This window comes from Heloderma suspectum, chromosome 1, assembly GCF_057233095.1.
Source record: "Heloderma suspectum isolate Gila_16-S chromosome 1, 16-S_ref, whole genome shotgun sequence".
NCBI classification, from domain to species: Eukaryota; Metazoa; Chordata; class Lepidosauria; order Squamata; family Helodermatidae; genus Heloderma; species Heloderma suspectum.
In genome coordinates this window covers 414,203,322-414,222,130 of record NC_139458.1, presented here as the reverse complement: position 1 = coordinate 414,222,130, position 18,809 = coordinate 414,203,322, and the positions used below count along the sequence as shown (strand labels likewise).

At 45.8% G+C, this 18,809-nt stretch overlaps 1 protein-coding gene across 3 annotated transcripts in view; it reads left to right on the top strand.

Moving 5' to 3' along the window:
- Positions 1 to 283: 283 nt before the first annotated feature.
- KLC4 (kinesin light chain 4) overlaps positions 284 to 18,809 on the top strand; it is a 71,822-nt gene continuing 53,296 nt past the window's right edge. For all 3 annotated transcript variants that reach the window (XM_084829043.1, XM_084829042.1, XM_084829044.1), the window contains exon 1: positions 284 to 479. The gene's annotated coding sequence lies outside the window, so the exon portion shown is untranslated. The remainder of the gene's footprint in view (positions 480 to 18,809) is intronic.

Genomic DNA, 18,809 nt, shown 5'->3' with positions numbered 1-18,809 from the left:
TGGCTGGGGATGATAGGATCTGTAGTCCAGCACATCTGGAGGGCGTCACCTTGCAGGACGCTGGTCTAGACTTAAAAAAAAACAAACACATTTCTGAAGCCTGGCGTGATAGCAACGGACTGGCTGCCAGGCTTGAGAAAGCAGGAGCTTGGCTTCACTCTTGTCACCTGACCAATAACCCCGCCCCCTCTCAGCCGTCTCCGCCCACAGAGAGAGAGAGAGAGAGAGAGAGAGAGAAAAACCTAGCTGCCCAGGTGCATGCTGGGAAGCGGCCTGCTTCGGCGAGGCCGCCATGTTGGATTTAAAGGGGCTGCGGCGAGATTGGGAGGAGCCGGAACGTGGGTTGTTTTCCCCTTCGCTCGAGAACGGCCGAAGCCGCCTGGGGGGGCCGGCGGCGGTGATTGAGTGAGCCCCGAGCGCATGCGCGCCCACTCCTCCATCCTTTGAGGCTTTTTCTAAGATCCGAGTTAAAGCAGCAGGTAGGCATTGCGCTTCTCTTTCTCCCTCAGAAATGCAGTGGTGGGTCTCCTCGATGAAATGCCCCCGTCTCTGCCCAGGCTGCCTTAGCAGCAGGCCACAAACCATGCCTGTCAGGGGGATAGTATCAAAGGGGTAGGCCGCTGGGCTCTTCCTGGTGAGGGGCGGGTGGCCGTTTCTAGAGAGAAGAAAATCAGAGCCTCGACAAAATACGTCCGTGCCTGGAAGCAACAGCCTCTGATCTGCAAGCTCCCTTCCCCTCGCCTGTCCTCAGGAGCAAGGGAAATGCACTTTTTATATGCTCAGGAGCACTGCTGTCTACACTTCATATGTTCTAGGGTTGACTGTTAGCCCTGAAACCTAATGGTGCCACTACATAGTGAAGACTCTGGATTTAATGCTATTATGGGGCGGGGGGGCACTCTTCAGGGTCTAACGTTTAGAAGGTATTCCGTCACTTACTCCAAAATGTGGTAAGACAGCCCTGCTGTGTTTGGGGGCCCTCCTTCTCGGTCTGCCAGATGGGACCCGTGACTTCTGCCCTGAAGCCTGCACTGATGGCACCACTGCCAGGGATGAACTGGGGCTCAAATTCAGCCCTGATTTCAAACTGGAGGCACATCTTGTATTGAACCCTTTCCCCCCACCCCCCACCACCATCCCTATAACCAGTTGCTCATTCCTGACTCTGTTATACATTGTTTTGTGTCTACAGGGCTGTGTGTCTGCTCTCCTGGCAAAGCAAAAAATGATATTCTAAGCTAACAGATGGGCAGGTGCCTAGGGTTCTTTCCACTCCTTTGCTGGTAGAAGTGGTATGTTTGGAATTGCCTTCTCCTCTGCTTGAAAGCTGCTTCCTGACCTGGCTACTAGGGCAAGTTCTGGAAGCAATGGGCAGGGGGAGGGAAGCAGTGATGCCTTAGAAGTCTCCCTTCCGATACTACTGACCTGTATTCTGTTACAATGGTGCCACCTTCACCTCTCTTTCAGGGCTGTGTCTCCGATTAATTATTGGTCTGCTTTGGTGTCAATCCTGTGCACATTTTCATTGCAGTAGGTTTCACTTAATTCAGATGGACTTAGTTTGGATAAATGTTTAAGATGATGCTGTTAAAAATGACAAGCCTTCCTAGCTGGTGAAGAGTGTGAGCTTGGGATTCTTGACTTGGGTGCAGCTGCTGCAAGTTCTGCCTTGCTTTGGGAACTGCCGAACCAGGGATCTTTCATGCTCATGAGATTCTTCCCTTCCGAGTTCCCTTCTTTGATGCCAGTGAACTCTTTAATACATCTGGTATGTTTTCTTTTAGCTTGCAATGTGGTAAAAGTCCTCTGATGCAACGTTCTGTAACTGTGCTACCATTTCCAATTCCAGTCTCATTTTACAAAGAGTCTGGAACTGTCTTATCTCCCTCTGCTTTCCTCAGTCCCTACCTAAAAGTTACAGGCTGCTGGATTTCGCCCTCTCGTTAATCATTTAGATGTCTAAGAAAGTTTTGATCTCTGAACCCAGACTTGGCAAGCTGTGGGAGGGGTCGGCAGGCGTATGCTTAATTGCAAGGTCTCCTGTGTATGTGGCACTGTCCTTCTATTTATAATCATGATGCTATTGCACCATGAGACTACAGGCTGTGCCGATCTGCAAAAGGAAATGGAGTGGATTCTTTGACGTTGTAACCTTTGGCACTCCGTTTTCGAGGGGACTGAGTTGTCGTTGCAATCCTATGCAGAGTTAGCTGTGCATCACTCTATATGGGGTTGTGTTGCACATGAGTGAAAGTTTTGCTGCCCTTGAACCCGTCTTCTCTCTGAATTATGAGAGACAACCTACTGGAACAAGATGGATTTGGGCTGGGAACATTAATTCTAGCACAGCTTTTTGGTGTATCTAAGGGATTCTCCAGGCAGAAATTAATCATGAGCCAAAAGGCCGTCTGATCCAGAGCTGTCTCCAACTCCAGCCAGCCCAATACTTCTGGCTTGCTCACTGGCTCATTCTTCTCTATAAGTTAAAAGTTCTGTATTGGTGCCTGTGCTGTTATAAACTTCAAATGCGTTAACATTTTTCTACAGATGATGTTGAACTAAGAAAGGTGGGGAGGACAATTTGACTGGCTGAGCTTATATTCTCTAAGGATGGCACTTGTTGATATATTTTTTACTAATGAACCGCGAAGTGTACAGTTTGGCAAAAATCTGTGAGACCTGTTTATTTAGGTTACTCAAGAGTTGGCCTGGCAGCAGCGAAGCTTGCTTCAGAAGAAGCAAATAAAGATAAAATAAGCCTGATTTTTAAAACAAACAAACCCTGGTGTCGCAAAATATTAATTGCTTCTAAGGTTGCAGTCATATGCACAGTTATGAAGGAGAAAGTCCCATTGAACTCGGTGGGGCTTACCTTTGTGTAGACAGGCATACATTTGTGCTGTAAATGGCATTCATCTAAAATCGATAACAGTGAATTGATTTCAAAAAAGATGTGGTATTTCACCCTAATAGCAAAGCTTAGTTTTGTTCACTTACAATAAAGATGGGGAACCTCCAGTCTGTAGGTCAGATACGGCCCCTGGGAGTTCCCATCCGGTTGCAGCTTCTTCTAAGAGAGTATTTAAAGGCTTAAATACCTGACATAAAATTGAGCTGTTCTCTGCAGGCAAGAGAGCTGTTGCACTGGGGCTTACTCTTGAGTATACCTGCTTAGAACTGAGCTGTGCTTTGTATGCTCCGTGGGGAAATGTCCAAATTGGTAAGAGTTACATCTGGCCCTGCCTGCTGTGCTTTCTCTATCCTTGGCCCCAAGCCCCACCCACTGATGGATTGCAGCCCCCAAGACCCTTCCCAAGCCACCCCTGACTTACAAAATATTATAGAATCATAGAATAGTAGGGTTGGAAGGGGCCTATAAGACCATCGAGTCCAACCCCCTGCTCCTGCTCAATGCAGGAATCCAAGTCAGAGCATCCCTGGCAGGTGGTTGGCCAGCTTCACCTTGAATGTCTCCAGTGTGGGAGGAGCCCTTATACAACATCAAGTATCTCTTGAAATGTGTTAAGCACCTAATGTCTTATTTATTAGCAGTCATTACAGAATGGACATTAAGGGCACAATTCCATGGCCTATGCCCTCGCTGCTCAGCAGCCCCCAAGCTCAGAGGCTTCCAAGATTCGTCTGCCCTGAAGCGGGCGGGGCAGCTGTGAGGTTTGAATTTTAATTTATACCCAGGACCCCTCAGTTGATCAGGCTGAGGATCTTGAGATCTTTTGAGGTGGAGACAAGACACACACACAACCAGTGTAGGTGAAAGAAAAAAGAAACGTGTTGACAATAAAGAAACGAGGCTCCTCAGAGAGTTGCAGACTATCTGAGGCTTAAGAGACAGTTCACCTTTTAATTACAAATACCTCAAGGAACTACACGCTCCTCAATCATAACCTAGCAAGTACCTCAAGGAACTCTACACTCCTTGGTCACAACTTAGGGCACAATCCTATGCATGTTTAGACAGAGAAAAGGCCTACGACTCCCATGGATGGAGGGTACTGTTGGTATGTGCACATACAACAGTCCAGATGCAACCACGCCCCTCCTGAGCACTGGCAGGGTCAGGGGTTTTATCCTCTTTTGCCTTCGTTGGGGCCTATGGCATCAGAGGGGTTTGATATGTTCTTTGTTGATCCCAAATTCCAAGATCGATGGTTGTTTACTGACAGTCTGACACATCCTTCTGATTCCCCTACACCTCTCAAGGTTGTAAAGTCTTAGCCCATCTCTGTCTTTTGTAACTGATACTTTGGCAATCTTCCGCACTTACCAAAGTGCTAGGCCTTCCTGCAGTAAAACCATCCGCTCTCCATTCACACTCTCCCTTCCCCTTTTCCTGATCTGGGCTAGAATGTTTCCATTGACTTTGCCTAAATGGATACAGTCAGAATATTTACAATTCAAGATACTTTCAGGGTCAAGCTTTGCATACATCCTTTTAGTTTCTCACTGCATTTGTTACATTTCAACATATAAACTTAACTAAGGGAAATATATGTGGGGAAGACAACATGAAAAATAAGAAAAATAAAATCACAATGTGTTACAGCAGAGGCGATCTTTGCCTCCCCATCCTCCGACCTCTGATTATATTTTATTTTTCTAGATAGGCTCTTCAGCCCATCTAGCAAGGGCACATCAGAGGGGGAGGGAGGGAGGCTGGAAGAGGCTGAGGGTAAATCTGATCTGGCCTCTCCCATTTCCTCCCCACCCTCTGCAGTATCCCTTTTTCTCCCTCTCTGAGGTCGATTTCCCAATTTTGGAGAGGCAGCCAGTGTGGTTGTGAGAGGGTTGGATCTTCAACATTCCCTTCTGAGCTTGGAGCACTGTCTCCGACCCCAGAGGGGGAAATCCAAGCCATCCTGTGGTCCCTGGGATGCTTGCCTGGGAACCATAGGATTGCTCTCTAATTCTTATAAAGTCTTGAATATTTTTTTGTTTAGGGTACTAATTATTTAGGCATGATGTCTGTTTTTTAAAAAATTACACACAGCAAATTTAAAAATGACACCGGGAAAATATTTTCCATTTCACTGCCATGGAGAAAGATAGCAAAATTGTTTCCTGCATTTCCTAGTTCCGGGTTTGGGGGAAGGGGATCAGCGATAGAAATCATGCTTTGCAGGCAGAATGTCCCAGGTCCAATCCTTAGCATCTCCAGTTAAAAGGATATAAGGAAGCAGGCTCTCTTTTCAGTAGAATCTTATACACATTTATTCAGAAGTCCAACTATGCTGTATAGACTGACTCCCAGGAAGATATGTATAGGATTGCAGCCCTACAGTAGCTAGTAGTCTAGACCAGGGGTCCGCAACATGGCACGCATGAATGGGTCCCCAGCGTGGTGAACATGGTGCCTGTGGGCACCCAAAATGTGTATATAATTTTTTTACCATTTTTTAAATGTACGTACATGGATTTGTATGGAATGTATACAACTTTCTAGCAATTATACATGGGTTGCAACAAAAGAAGACCAAATATCCAAATAAGTATCCAGGTGTATCAAGGGTGGGCAACCCACATCCTGTGGACCGCATGCAGCCCCTGCTGCACCCCTGCATTAAAAAAAAAAAAAAAGTTTTTACAAACAAAATGGCAAACATGCTAAATTTAATCCTTTTAGTGCCACAGAGTGGCTTGCTGATGAATTTCAGCAGCAAACCAGTGATTTAAAAAAATACATATTTTTAACAGTGCAGCCCGCAGGGGAGGCATCTGGAGGGGTAAAAATGACTCCCGGACCACAGTTGCGCACCCCTGAATTACGCAAAGGATGATTGTAACAGAAGTTGCAAAACACTTTTTTGTATCCAAAAGATAATTGATGTAGTGATGGAAATACTTTTTTTTATCCAGTTGTTCTAGCACACCTGCCAAAGAGCCCACAAGGAGAAGCTTCCTATTACCTTATCTGTGACTTAAGCAGTTCTTTGGAAAAGTTGTGGATTCAGATCACTTCTTTCTTGTAAATGGGAAGCTGAAATTACTTTGCTCCAATCATGGATCCACACCATCCATTAGTTTGGATGATGTATTGATTTGCACTTTCACGTGATTCAAAACATCCTCAAGTTAAATTCTCTTGGATAGCAATGATAAATATCTTGGATAATAACTCATGTGTTCATTAAAGCAATTTTATCATCAGTTGGACAGTAGCCTTTAACGCAGGACCAACTTTGAACCACAACTTGCAACAAGGAACACACTTGTCATCCTTTTTTTTTTTTACTGCCAACTGTTGATAGTTAAAAGCACCAACTGCTAAGTCTGAGATGTACAATGAAAATAAAATTAACTAGTGAGATCTCCAAATTGAATATCCTATTGTGAGGTGTATGGCTGAATTGCCTTCTTCAGAAACAAGTAATCCCACCCACCCAAGATGTCTGATCATTCATAGGAATCTTTCCCTAAAGTGACTGTCCTATCTTCTTTGGGGAGCAGTCTGTCTGGTTTTTAATCTTCCTATATAACAAGCCATAATAAGGCTATCTACTGAGGTTATCCATGGCTAACTTGTCTCGCACACATATGCAGGACAATGGCCTGTAATTAAAAGGATTACAGTGCAAGTAATTTGGTGCTGAATAAAGGTTAGAAAAAACACTGCCTTTCTGCGTGCTTAGCGATTAGTGGCTCTGGTGCTGAAGTACCAGAATCTCTTGTACCCACCCAAGTTGACCAAAGAGAAACTATGTGCCTTGGGCTGCAATCTTATATACACTTGGGATTATGTCCCATTGGATTTATGAGTAGACATAGAATTGGATTGTAAATAGCTTAGAAGTCTCTGCAGATATACCAGACAACAGTACTCTGTCTAGTACTGTTGTACAAGTACAACCTTTATGCCTGCTTAGCTAGGAGAATACTGTTTGGGAGCTGAAGATGCAGAGCAGAAGGTTGTTCAAAAAGAAAAAAATAGTGCTACTTCTGGGGGAAAAACGAAGTTGTCACTGTCCCCAAGCTGACTGTTGTATGTATAAGATCTGACAGAAATCCAAGTTGGCAGAGGTTTCAAGAAACTGCTTCCTGGTGTGAGATCATCCAGAGCAGATCCCACAGGAATGGTGCCTGTATGATACAGGGCTGGGGCTAACAATGGTCTAACGGACAAAAGGGCAGCCCTTACTGATGCTAACAGCATCAATACATAATAGACCTGCTTCTTGAAGCATGAGTTTTAGATCATTGCTTACAAAAGTGGTGCACAAGGTGAGGTGGTTCAGGTCTACCCCAATAGCTGTAGTAGTATACCAGTAGAGGCTTCCCCTCAGTTCGATGCTATGTACATCCTTAACAGTAAAGCAGGGCTGGGAAACTTGTGGCCCTCCAGATGTTTTGGCTTACATGTCCCATCATTCTTCACCATTGGCTATGCTGGCTAGGGCTGATGGGAGTTGTGGCCTCCAGATGTTTTGGTCTACAAGTTGCCCACTCTCACAGTAAAGCAAAGGTCTAACTTTTGACCTGTCTCAAAAAGGATATGACAAGAGTTCAAGAGAATACAGAAAAGGGTAACTAACCGACATTGCAGAGACATCTAAGTCACAATTGCCATGCATCTAAATTATGACTTCAGTTGTAAAACTTTGCAGTTAAACACTACTTGTAATCAGGGATACTTGTCTAAGCAACTTTAATATGCCCTGTGAAGTCCTCTGATTTGAGGGTGGGGGCAGGAGTTAGATATTCTCTCACCTTTTGTTGAAAATTTGAACTTGCTGAGGAAGTATGAAACTGCAGTAAGGAGACAAGTATGTCTTTCAACTAAACTATTTCAGGGGTTGTTTAAAAAAAAAAAAACACCTCAGCAGCATAATCCTTACTAAGACAAATGCATTGGCATTCTGAGCTGACCTGTATTGTTTGCGCAGCTTGCTGGAGAGATTCTCATATATATTGGTAATTCCCAAATGGTGTGTCACAGAAGAACTCCTAGTGTGCTGGGAGGAACTAATTAAAAACTCCTGTGAGCCTCAAGTACCGACCTTCAGAGGGTGAGTACTTGCTCCATCTCTGTCTGATTCATGTCTCTATCCTCTACTGAGGTTGGGCTGGTTATGAGTGACGGAATGAGTCAAACTCAGTGCTGAAACCCAGCAGAATTACTTGCTCCCAGAGGAAGCTGCCTGTGATGCATCCACATGAGTTGCCATTCTGGGCCTGCCTCCTTCCAATCAGGAAGCATGTTGAGATCAGCAACTCATCCAGAAGGCACACAAGGGATGGCTTCCTAGGACAGTGGTGAACTTTCACCCTTCCACATTCTAGTCAAATTAGGGTTAGACAAATTCCCGGAGGAGAAGGCTATCAGTGGCTACTAGTCTTGATGGTGATATGCTACCTCCAGTACCAGAGGCAGTGAGCCTGTGTACAGCAGTTGCTGGGGAACACAACAGGGAGGGTGCTGTTACACTCATGTCCTGCTTGTGGGTGTCCCACAGGCAGCTGATTAGCCACTGTGTGAACAAAATACTGGATGAGATGGACCCTTGGTCTGATCCATCATCGCTCTTCTTATGTTCTTAACTAAACCTCTTACAGCCAAAGAGCGAAGCATGTCTCCTCCCCGCATTTGACTGGGAGAGAGGGGAGATGCTTCAGCTATGAAAAGTTTTGGAAGTGCTTTAATATATAGTAGCAGCTTCATTATAGGAGCCAGTCTCTAGTCTGCTGCTTAAATCGTTGCACAAGCACAAAGCAGTCAGACTGCTATAAATGCATGTTTCCAAAAGCTCCAAGGCTGACCTTCCAAAGGAGTTTTTGGGCAGTTGCTATGGGAAGTGCAAAAAGGGCCTGAATAAGAAGTGGTCTTACAATAGGAAATTGGAGGGTGGGGTGGGGGTAGGACACAGAGAAAAACTCACACTTTCTAAAGGCATCGGAATATTCTAGCATAACATTGTAAAGTGATTGGGGAAAAGCCCATTTGTGTTCATTCTCCTGATGTAGGGGATTCTTACTGTGGTGTGTAAAAGGCCGAGGGATTAATCTTCTTTAATGTTGGGGTTAAGCACTCAAATTGCCTGTTCTGCCTTTTGCCTAAGGAAAGCTAAAGCAAAAAATGGCTTTCTCTTGAACCTGAGAAATCCTGTCATAAGCAGGACCCCAATACAAAGGAAGTTGCCCCATTGCTTTCTGTGTAATTTAACTTCCCACTAACTTCAATGGAATATCTTTAGTAGAACTTCCTCTGGAAGAGAGGTGGACAAACAGCTGGCATTTGCTCAAAGAGCTAGACTCCTTTTAAAACATTATTTTCAAAATAGCATACAACTTCAAGTAATCTGTTGAATAATTTACTTTGGATGCAAATATAGGTGAATTTTAAACTTCAGACAATTTCTACATGCAGGTAAATGAAAAGACAACTCTAGAGTTGACCTTATAAAACAGATATACACTCAAGATCAGATCAGACTTTGGTTAGGACTTGTACTGAGATAGGGTGGGAATAGTTCTAAATCTTTTTAGAGACAGTATTTTATTCAAGCGAAGAGAAAACTCACTGGAAAAGACCCTGATGCTAGGAAAGACTGAAAGCAAAAGGAGAAGGGGACTGCAGAGGATGAGATGGCTAGATAGCATCACTGATGCAATGAATATGAACCTGAGCACACTCCGGGAGAGAGCAGAGGACAGGAAGGCCTGGCATGCTATGGTCCATGGGGTCACAAAGAGTCGGACACGACTTAACGACTGAACAACAACAACAAATGCTGGTGTTTGGGCCACCTAATGCGAAGAGAAAACTCACTGGAAAAGACCCTGATGCTAGGAAAGGCTGAAGGCAAAAGGAGAAGGGGACTGCAGAGGATGAGATGGCTAGATAGCATCACTGATGCAATGAACCTGAGCACACTCCAGGAGAGAGCGGAGGACAGGAAGGCCTGGCGTGCTATGGTCCATGGGGTCACAAAGAGTTGGACACGACTTAACGACTGAACAACAACAACAAATGCTGGTGTTTGGGCCACCTAATGCGAAGAGAAAACTCACTGGAAAAGACCCTGATGCTAGGAAAGAGTGAAGGCAAAAGGAGAAGGGGACGGCAGAGGATGAGATGGCTGGATAGCATCACTGATGCAATGAATATGAACCTGAGCACACTCCGGGAGAGAGCGGAGGACAGGAAGGCCTGGCGTGCTATGGTCCATGGGGTCACAAAGAGTCGGATACGACTTAATGACTGAACAACAGTTTTATTCAAGAAATAAGGAAATAATACAACATCCAAATGTTTTAGACATACGAGGATGGAAAGGTCTTTGTCCTTTAGTGTAAGAAGACAAAATGGTGGCAACAAGACAAATTGTTCAGCCTCACACTTCCAACGTGTGGGCAGGTGTGCCCCATGTTACTCAGACCTCAAATAATCAGTTTCTGGTTTTCCCCATTTTTGTGTGGATGTGATATTAAGGTCCTGATTCTGAGCTTAAATGACACAGAGGATGTGCAGAAATGAGTTCAGAGGGCTGCATTACAGATTACAGAAAGTCTAGAATTCCTTCTTGAGTGAAAATAATTAAAACTGTAGCTTCAGTTGGGAAAATGCTGGCCACTTATTGCTGGGGGAGTAGCAGGGGCAGGGAGAGAATGAGAGAGAGAGAGAGAGAGAGAGAGAAGATGTGGGAAGAGGGTGTGCAGGTTCTCTTGTCTCCAATAAAAGCCTCATCTGGAAACACCCTATGCCTACAAAGTGCAGCCAGTTTTATAAATGGCTCTTTTCTGTGTTCTACCCCACAAAAAGTACAAGAGAGGTGCATTGGTATTTTTAAGCATCTTTTGTGAACACAGCCTGGCCTGAATTGCTTGTGATTCCAGGGCTGTTGAACTTATTTCAGCCCAAGGGCTGAATTTCATTTAGAAGAAGCTCTCAGGGGGCTGCATTCCAGTGGTGGGCGAGGCCAGAGCAAAACGGGCCAAACCCAGATCCCCAAAATGCCGGTATATTTCAGCTTAAAGCTCTTGTTGCCAGTTACCAAGCCTTGGGAGAGGAATCGCAGCCTTTTACAAGGTGGACATACTGCACAAAAGTCAGGAAGTCTCTAAATGGTTGGGGCCAGGGGAAGGGGCCATGGCCTTCTGGGGACCCCCTGTGGGTCGGATTGGGACCACTGGCCTGAGGTTCTGCCCCTGCTCTGTAACAAGGGCTGCAGCAACCTACTGATTTAGAAGGGTTCCTCCAACTATTCCAACTATATAGACAGGCTTGGCAGGACACACATGCCTGCATACATTTATATGCACATCAAACCCACTGTGACTGGTGAGATGGAGCAGAGGAGGTAGTAAAAGGCCATCATTGCTGAGTGGCCACTGAGTAGCAGTTGTCACTGGGAGGCAGGGAAGGCGGCGTGGGTGTTGCAGGTGGCACTGAGCTGCTGGTGATTGGCCTGCCCTGCCAAGTATGGCTGACAACCTAAGTAGCCTGTGCCTGCACAGGGCACAGCTGGCAGTATGCTGCTGCCTCTCTGCCCCCACCTCCAAGTGAGGGCTGCCAGTAAGACTGTGGGACCCATTTCCCCAAAGCTGTAGCTCGGAGAAGAGGCAGGCAGCTGAAATGGGCCATGTGACTGTGGACATGTGTCCTCACTGCAACTAAAGAGCTGCTCCCACTGCATGCGATGTTGGCTGTCACAAATAGCTGCAGACTACTGTAGCTGGATCATCATTCAGTAATTCTCTGGTGTAGCCTTCCGCTTGCCCAATCCCTTCTTTCTGCTTTGCCCTTGTATTTGGGCTTAACTAAAATTACACTAGAAGAAAATCACTTACATTAATAAAACAACCCCAGAAGATCCCTGTTAAGGAAATGTGCCTGACAATGTTTTTGTTGTTGTTGTGTCTGATATATAGACCACTTATCAGCCGCTGCTCTTGAAGACTTGAAATGCTTGCCATGTTTTAAGAGGTGTAACTTGATGCTGGCAGCACGTTCATGCCTATTCCTGCCTAAAAGCAGTGCAGCTGTTCTGTATGGAGTGGAGGCATATTATCTGCATCTGGGCTGTGAGATCTGCACTGTCAGCATGGGCATTGATGTGTGGAAAATGTGCAATCCAGACACTAACAACAAATTACCCCTTTGTATCTCTGGGAGATTCACAGGAGTGGTCTGAGCTTAGAATTAAAGAAGTCTCAGTCCAGGAATTTTGGCTCTGATGTGACACACGTTTACTTGAGAATAAGCACTACTTTGTTGTAGAAAAGGAGAATATATATTTTAAAGTAAACATAATAAAATATAAAATGATAACTACATCCCCAGCCAGCTACCCCAACTATAAAATGTTTTTAAAAATAAGAAAGGAAGGATGCTGTGGCTGGCCTTGTTTGCCGCTGCCCCCATCACCGGCCAATCTCTGGGTGGTCTCATTGGGGGCCCTTGGGCTATTGGACCCTGGGCTTCAGTCCTAAGTTCCAGCCCTGGCTGCAACACTATTCTTTGCTTTCAGTGTAGACTTTGATAGCCATATCATAAATCAAGGGTATAGAATCTCAGGCCTGGGGGCCTATCCAGCAATCTGGGGTTCACCAGATGGCCCCGCTCGCTGCCCACTCCCCCAAATCATTCGTCTGGTGGTTTCCCAGCTTTTGTGCATTTTTTCCCCATTAAAAAAGGCTGCAATGCCTCTCCTAAGGCATAGTTACTGGCAGTGGCAGTGAGAGCTTTAAGGTAAAATATGCAGGTGTTTTTGGTATTTTGGTCCCACCCCCAAGAGCTTATCTGAAATGGAATTCAGCCCTTGGGCTGAAAGAGGTTCTGCACCCTTGCCATAAACTCGGGTGTAGTTCAGGAAGCCCTGCAATTTTAGACAAGTATAGCTTTGACTAGGCTGTATGAAGTGCTGTATTAGCTCTCCCCTTCTCTACACTGACTCTCTTTCCACTCCTCAAACCAGGCTATTTAACATCCCTTGATGTGACCACATGCCACTCAGCATACAGCTGTACCATCGAACTGCAGTAGAAACCACAGATCCCATTGGGTGTGGCTGGCATTAAGCCACCTTGGAAATGGGAGAGCAGAGTTAATATTTACCTAGCAGTAGAGTAAAAGCCTTGTTTTTCTTCTTGCTAGATATAAGCAAGAGACAAGACTGCCTTGTACTGGGGTTTTTATAGTAGGTGCTTATCTTGTATTTGGAGCGAAGCTCAGCGCCACCCTACCCTGTACCTCTTTAACGCTTTGATTCTGCCATTAATTCAAATAGGGCAAATGTATATTAGTCCCTTGCATGTGTGTCTAGACTTTGAAGGAAGGTAAGGTGTGTGTGTTTCCATGTTGGAGGCAGCAATTGAGGAAGCGTGGGTGTCTTGATGTGCCAATTAAAGGTGAGGCAGATACTTCATTGAATACTTCTTCTTTGGTTCATGACTTGGGGCGGCAGGGGATGTGGGAAGAAGGGGCCTTGAATTATTTCAGATGTGGGCAATAGGTATGTAGTGGCAGAATTATAGGTAGGAAGAAGGTCTAGATTGCACTGCTAAGTAAAAATACATCATTATATCTGGAAGGCAGGATATAAAGATTCCATGCACAACCAAAGGCACCTAACAGCGTAGTTAAAATCATTATACAAATGGCCATAACGTCAACTAGAAGAAATGAACTAAAATCTAGAAAGAATAAAGTAGCATGTAGTCTACTCTTCCACCAAAGGCTGTCAAGGGGGACGCTTTGGTAGATTATCCTGGACAAGGACTTCCCCAGCGAGAATGCAGCCCCCAATAGGCCCTCCTCCTTTTTGCTAACCATAGTGGTCCAAGGTTTTCTGAAGCAGGACCTTTATTTGAAGATCAAAGTGCCCAGGAAGGTTCATATGATAAACTATTCCCTAACTATTGAAAAACCCTCCCACCCTTTAATTTTTAAGATATTGAGCAGAACCTGTTCTTGTTTGTAAGTTTGTTTTCCTCCTGCAGCCATGGCTAGGTAAAGCTCAGATCCTCACCTTGCAAGTTTCCTGGAAATCAGCAGAGCTTATTTCCAAGTAAATGCATTCAGAACTGGGATCCGATTCCTTACTACAGCTGCAGTCCTTAAACCTGTTAGTAGGGAGTAAGCCCCTATACAAATGGAGCAGGAGTTAATTCTGAGCAAATATGCTCAAAATTACGCTATAAGTTGCATTTGTTAACAGTGCGTCTGATGATGTCTCTGGTATTCCTCAGTCCCTGAAGATTGCCTCTCTTGCTTACTGATGTAAATAGCTCATCCTCCTTCCCAGGAGCTGAGAGAGCAGTAGCCCAACATAATGGCAAAGTGCAACAGCTCTTCCAGTCTAACCCTTAAATGGGAAACTAATGAGCAATCACTTGGTATGTAGCAAAATACTTCTTGGTAGTTTGGGGAACTGCAAGCAACAGCAAACACTGGATATTTGCAAAACCTGTGTGATGTCAGGGTTCAGGGAGGCAAAAATGTTTTTTTTGTGGGGGGGGGTTGCGTATCTCTAGTGGGAGCCAGACCACGTAGACTGTCTTATGGCTGTCAGCTAATGAAGTTTTTGCCTGTGGTCAGTTATTTATATTGAAAGGCACAAGTCTGGATCTTTCTTTAGACCAGGGGTGCAGAACCCTTTTCTACCCGAGGGCCAAATTGCATTTTGGACAAGATTTCGGGGGCTGCATTCCAGTGGTGGGCAGGGTCAAAGGCAAAAGAATGGGGCCAGAAATACCACCATATTTTAGCTTAAAGCTCTCACTGCCAGTAACAAAGCTTTAGGAAAGACATATCAACCTTTTAGTATAGTGAGGGGTGGGGGTGGAAAACTGCACAAAAGCTAGGAAACAACCAAACAAATGGAGAAAGGGCATGGCCATATGGGGAATCCCAGGGGGCCAAATTAAGTGCCTGGGCCTGAGGTTGAACACTCCTGCTATAGACACGGTAGGTGGTAATTGCATGTTGACAGCTGTGGGACACCTGAAGAGCTGCTGTTCCTGCTCCAGGTATTTGCTGACTGAGCTCCTTGAGGAATGGAGGATGTGTAGCAATTGAATATCTTGCTGAATGCGCCTTGGAGAACAACAACAACAGGCCTGCTGGAACAAAGGGAGGTGGCTGTGGGGAAGGCAGGGTGGGGCATCTGGAAGAGCAGAGCTTGGTTGCAGCTGCAGGATGGGCAGCGTCTGGGGACGCTGATTTGTGCTCGGTAGCATTTCCGTCACTTCCTAGAGACTGATGCCTCCCATGTGCCGTCTTGTCTGTGCTTGCAGGAGAGCATCTGCTGTCTCTTGGCAGTCTGGCTGCATCTTTTTTGCTGCTGCTGCTGCTGCAGTGGGTGGGTCATAGTAACTCTGCCTCCAGTGAGGAGGGAGCTTAGACCAGCAGATGCTATCCTGTCGGCTCTCTGTGTGCTGCAAATACCTCTCACCTTGCAGTTTCTGTAGCTTCACTTGGTCCAAGGAGGCTTTTGTGGAAAACCTGCTTCTGCATAGTGTAAGTTACTCTGTTGGGCGGGTGGGGATTCCACTGTCGGGGAGCTGAAGGACAAACATCAGGGCGCTGTTTGTTCTTCTTGACAAAGAGTCATGCTTGTCCTTGCTTTTGCAGTGGGATGGAGCCCCTCTGGAGAGACTGAAAGAGAGAATAGAGAAGAGGAGTGCTGGTGTATAGCAAGGGGCATCCTTCTGGCAGCCCCTGGGGTTGAGTTGGATTTGATTAGATGGGACTCTGAATGCTTTGGGTAGCTTCACTGGTGAGTAAGGCAGGGTGGGGTCGTGCTGCTAGCAAGAAAAGCAGAGGGCAGCGGCTGATGTGTAGCTCTTGTGGATGGATTGGCAATGATGAGTTCATAGGTAGGAGGCACAACCTGCTTTGCACTGTGAAGTGCAGATGTGACCTAGCAGTGTTGGAGCCTGGTGATGCACTAAAGAGTGGGTGATGCACCAGCCAGGCTGAAAAGCACTAGAGAGGCCAGTCAACCCAAGACATCATTCTACCTCTCAACATTTTTGCCCATTGATGATTGTTGTTGCTTTGCTTTAACTTAGCATCTTTGGAAGCTAATGCTCAATCTTCCAGCCCAGTGACTTACTGAGATTCCATGGGACCCAGCACTGCTGTGTCAGCCTCGGGGAAATGCAAAGTATTATGAAGGCCGGTGTGGCTCAGTAGAGAGAAGGTTTGATTTGAGTCTGGAAGACTTGGGTTCAAGGCCCAGCTCTGCCACAAACCTTGTGTTGCCTTGGGCAAGTTGGTATTTCTCAGCCTCGGTTCTCCATTTGTGAAATAGGAGTAATAGTAAGCATCTTTGCAGAATTGTGAGGTAGGCAAACATAATAAAAATGAGTCCTATGAGAAACAGTTGTAGGAGAAGTTTTTTTTAAAAAAAGGAACACAATATATTGTGAGACCTTAAAAGACTGGCACATTTATTGTTTCATAAATGCTTGTAGGCAGGATCCTAATGCAAGGATGGAGCAGCACTCATGAAATCCTGCGAAGGCCAATCATAATCACTGTGTGAAGCTGAAATCCATCAACCTTGGTAGTAGTAGCTGTTTGAAGAGATGAAGGCAAAAACTAGTATTTCACCCACCTATCAAGTGATGCTTTTGTTCCTAGAGGCTTCACTTGAGAGTCAGCCCTTCTTCTCGCATGGCATTTCATGACTTACACATGCAGTCAGACTGGATGCTTTGCAGAACTATTTAGACAGTATAAAAGCCTGATAATTATAGTGTCTGAAAGGTGCTCCTCTCCAAGCCAATTTATAAACAATGTAGAATAAAGTTGGGGGGTTTTCCTGGACTGTACCACATCATGCTGTAGGTGGGTAACTGCTTGTTTCAATGCTCCTCTGCCAAGGTGTTCCTTGCACTCAGAAAACTAGCATGTGAGGGAGGGGACTGGGCTGGTTGGTTTTTATATGCAAGGATTTTTTTCACCCCAGTGTGGAAGCACTCAGATACACAACATCTTCCACCTGCGGCCTGAAGTGGTGCAGTCCAGGCAAAGCTTTACTGCTTGATGCTGCTGACTATATAAACTGGACCTCAGGCTCTGGGGATAGCTCTGGAACCATGCCCTGCAGCCTCACCACGGCGCGTTCTCAAACTGTCTGTGCCATGGCAGTTTCAAATCTGTTGCCCGATTGTAAGCCATGGTGCTGGAGATAGTAGAAGGCTGCTGCTACCTTACAGGGAAGGCCTGCTGAAGAACTCCTTTCTAAGCCACAAGAGATTGTGGGCACATGGGTTGTCCCTATTATGGCTAGCTTGATGTTGTGGATGGCAGTCTCCTTTCCAAAGAGGATGTGAATTAGGAATACCTCATGTTGCATGGTCCCAGTTCATTGTTGTCTTCGTGCTTTCAGCCTTTCCCAATTGTGGGGAAGGGCTGTAGCTGAGTGGTAGAGCATCTCCTTTGCATGCAGATGGTTCCAGGTTCAATCCCAGCATCTCTAGGTCGGGCTGGGTAAGACCCCTGTGCCCTGTTTCAACGCACGCAAGGGCCTTGGGCAAGGCACAGATAGCCCCAGGAGAGCAGCAAGAGAGCAACCAGTTCAATCCAAAGTCATACACAGGAGTTCCAAGGAGGTTTTGCAGGCACAGGCAGAGGTGAGGTCAAAGCAGTCTAAAAGTCAGTTCACAAGAGTCAGTTTTATCAAGCACCAAGGCCAGTCAGGGAGGTGTCCAGAAGCGTTGTACAGATGGGTAGCCAAGGATCTAGGAGCCTGTCACATCTGGTGTCTTAGAAGGCAATACCAAGGTTAAGGCGCTGTTGTTTGCAGCAGTGAGCTGGTGATGGCTGGGCTAATTTATAGTTGGTCGTTAATCAGCACAGCTGGCTAATTAGGTTAGCATGTTGCTTTTAAGAGATGCCCCACACAGTGACCTCCTCTTGTTCTTTTGCTGCTTGCGTCTGACTGTACGCCATTCAGAACGATGGATTATCTCAGGCTCTGCTTCCAGCATTTGGGGGAATTCAGGAACTGTTCAAGAGAGGCCAGGTTGCTCTTGTAACGTTTCCAGGGGAGGACTGTCAACCAAGGCCTCCTGTTCCTAGCTGAGCTCTGGCTGGGGCCCATTGTGCTGGCTCTTTCCCTCCTCTTCTTCCTCAGACAAATCCTCCTCCAAGTAGGGCGTGACACCCTGTCGGAAGGCCTGGAGAACTGCTACCAGTCAGTAGAGACAATGCTGAGCTAGATGGGCCATGTTATAAGGGAACTTCCTCTGTTCTTAAGAGGAACCCAGTGCCCTTGAGATATGTTGAACTACAACTCCCATCATCCCCAGCCAACATGTTAAGAGGCCATATATGAGAGAGGTGTAGGAAGCATTAGGGAGCAATCCTATGCGTGTTTAGCTAGAAAGACATCCTACTACTCCCAGCATTTTCCGTGCTGGATGGGGAATGCTGGGAACTGTAGGATCTTTTTCTGTCTAAACATGCATAGGATTGCATCCTTAGCCTCATTTCGGAGCTGGATGCATTCTGAAGCCACAGAAGACTCATATTTAATAATTGCCTCCTTTAGAAGGGGCCTCTACTCGACAGTGCCATGTAGAAAACCTTTTTGAGTATTTGTTGGTCTTGGCACCAAGTCTTGTTGAGGAGTGAATAGTGCATGCGTAGCCAAAGGGAAACCATTGGCTAAAGCAGCACTATTATCTGCATGGACAAATGAACAGAGTCCAGCTGAAGCTTCTGAATAAAGAAGCTAGCCTGGTTGCTCTGAGTGCCACATTATTTTGTCAGATTAATAGGTAGCGCAGGGAAGGGACCTGTAAAATAGAAGAATATAGTAGTTCTTCCATCTGGCTCATCTTTT